This window comes from Triturus cristatus, chromosome 12, assembly GCF_964204655.1.
Source record: "Triturus cristatus chromosome 12, aTriCri1.1, whole genome shotgun sequence".
Lineage (NCBI taxonomy): Eukaryota > Metazoa > Chordata > Amphibia > Caudata > Salamandridae > Triturus > Triturus cristatus.
The window spans coordinates 157,467,262-157,470,432 of NC_140595.1; positions in this window are offsets into that span (position 1 = coordinate 157,467,262).

Here is a 3,171-nt window from a genome sequence, read left to right on the forward strand (position 1 = left end):
GTAGGCCCTGCTCTTCACCAGAGCTATCTCCTTCGGCCCCAAAGGCCTCATCGTAGTCCCCTACCTCGTCGTCGGCTTCTTCCCTGTGAAAAAGCTCTTCATCGGCGTCTCCCGATTGGGAATCGTGTTCGGAAGCGGGGCTGGAGTTTATTTCTTCCACGCTTTCAACATCTTCGTCCTCGGTGCTGAAGATGTTGGCCGGGGCCGGTGCCGATTGCTGCGCTTCTAATCTCGCCGCCCGTCGATTCCGGAGAGTCTTCTTGGATCGGAATCGGGCACAGGCCATACATGTTGATTCGTCGTGATCCGGCGAGAGGCATTTGTTGCACACCGGGTGGACGTCGATGTGTGGATATTTGGCATGGCATAAAGGACACCGCTTGAATGGGGTCCTCGATTCCATCGTCGATGTAATGTCGATGGTCGGATGAAACGGATCCGAAAACTGGAAGAAGTTTCTAAACTAAGTAAGAAAGCTGTTGACACCGAGCGGGAACAGTACCGACGAAAGCTAAAGGCCTTTTGGCCTTAAACGAAATTTTTCCTAACTTGAGCTAAGATAAGCACATCCGAACCCAATGGCGGAAAAAAACAATCTGGGGATGGAGAGGATGCCCATGCGCACTGTGGTCCAGGGGAGGAGTCACCTATCTCAGGATACTTCGAAGACTCTTCCAGGACAACAACGTGCAAACATCCGGACCCAACACTAGGCGGCGATCTATGCACAGATATGAATTCAGCAGCCCACATGCCTCGAACATATATCTATATATATATATATACACGAGTTAAAATCTAGCTGGGAGTAATGAAGTGCACTACAACGAAGGAGTTCAGCAGTGGATTTGAGATTGCATATTACAAGCAGGTGCAGGACAATGGGCTCTCTTTTGTTGCGCCCAGAAGGCCAGTGGATGCTAGAAGGTCCATTTACAACAGCAGTCGTGTTCTTTGAAGAGATGTGCCTTGAGCTTGCTTATGCACTGCAGGATTTGAAAAGGTTTATGTGCAGGGAGGTGTTATACACAACTCGCTGTTCATAGCCGAAGAAGACATTGGAGCACTTTTCATCACTGCTTTATAGCAGAAGCAGTGGGTCTTTAAACAGAATGCTGATCTTCACTACCAAGTAAATAGAATTAATGGGTAATGGGTCTATTAAATCGGCATCTAAAATTGGTTTGTGGATGTTGAAGATTTTTGAGGGCCACAATTTTGTTGTTGTTTCAGCATAAACCTGGTGAAAAAATAGAGTTTTGCCATGTAGGCTTAAGGGAACAATATTTGAGCGAAATTTATATTAATTGAGGGTGTTATCTTGATCAGTGCAGTGAATCTGCTTTTTATTTTTGTAAATGAGAAACAGAAAAAAGACTTGCATAGCCTGGCCCCGCACTGTAATGATGACGAGATGTGCAGGGATTTGATATGGGAAGCAAGGCTGCTCTGCAGTAAGCAGCAGAGAAAAATTTATGAACAAAGGGCATACCATTAGTAATCAAGGGCAAGGAGGCAAAGCCAGTAGCATGATACCTGCCACCACTGGTTAAAACAAATTTTTATTTGCTATTACGTGTCCTTGACAGATGTTCTCAGAAGGGATATTTTATTGACAAATTCATCAATGGGGATGTATCGACAAAGACGTTATTTCCACATGGATACAACCTCCTATGTCTGCATGATGTGTCAAACTAATAATCACATTTAAAACTAGTAATATTTCATTTAGAAGTGTCAATTATCCAATGCCAATGGAGCACAATTACAGTGTGCTCCTTAAACGATAATGTGAGTCAAAACTATTAAATCCAATAACAATAGTTTATAATCTGACTTGCTCTGTCAACCCTTCAGTAGTTTGAAATGGTAACAAATAGTCATAGTTTGCAACTATTCTATAATCTCGCCAATATATTACCACCTTTGGCATAATTAAGGTACAATACATTTTTGGATGTGCAGTGAAATTCAATTTTAACTAATCAGTTAAATAATTATTTACTGTGGTGTATAAATTCACACAAAAAACATTTAGTTTGATCATTTTTCATTTAGACGTGCTTGTCCACTCTATTTTTCAAGTAACTGATTAATTATTAGTAACAATAAGATCTGAAGGCTTAGTATATTGTGTCTGCTGTTTAAAGTGGCGGGGTTGTACTGTTCCACTTGTGGCCTCATTCTCAGTGCAGTCATAATTTTTACATTTGGTGAAAATTCGTATTTTCAACCCCATTTTAAATCATAGGTGTTGAGAAAATGATGCTTGCTTTTTTTTCCTTGGTAAGTTCCTCCAGTTGATACCAGGAAAAATTTGATTTGTGAGGTCTAAACTGCCAATAAGGAATAATACAGCAAATGAATTCTTGTCCCAAAAACAATTACCACGTTAGTTCCTACTGAATTAAAAAAAATGTTGGCGTAATTGTATGTCCCATAGTAAAGGTTAAAAAAATATATTTATTCTTCATTAAGATTATGCCATCAATTATATAAAAAAAAGTAGGAGTACAATTAGTGCAATCACAAATTGGAAGGATAGCTGTAGGATCTATAATGTCGGTCTCAGGATTTTTTTTTATTTTTTACATCTGATTGCTTACTTCAAGATTACAGATACTTTAGTAAGTGAGAAGTCAACTAATACAGTAGACATATATCTGTGTGTATATAAGATTCATCCAAAGGCGAGCTTATTTTTTAGCTCAATCCACACAAGGGAGCAGAGAAGCTATATTTAAGGCTGATTAAGCTTCTTAATGTCAATGAGAAATCAAGAGTCAACCCATTAGTTTAGGCAATGAAAACTCCCAAAACCAACTCAGGAAAATATTTTCCTTTTTGTGATTACAGATGCATGCTTCATCATAGAGTTCTCCCTGATTAACACTGTATTGGGTGTGCTTCTTACTTTGACCCTAGAGGGAGCACTAGTGTGATGGGTGGGCATCTAAAATTTAAAATTGCCTACGCTGTACCCTGAGCTTTAGCTTTACTATGGTTCCATATAGCAATATTAAAATCAAGGAGCTTATGATTTAGAGTTACAATCACTCAAGCATATCTAGTCTGCTCTACAATTTTCAGCCACCTTCAACGACAGAAAACTGGTCTCATGGCATTATTCAGGACCAACTTAGATCCTTTAGCTGCTCAAATTTTGTC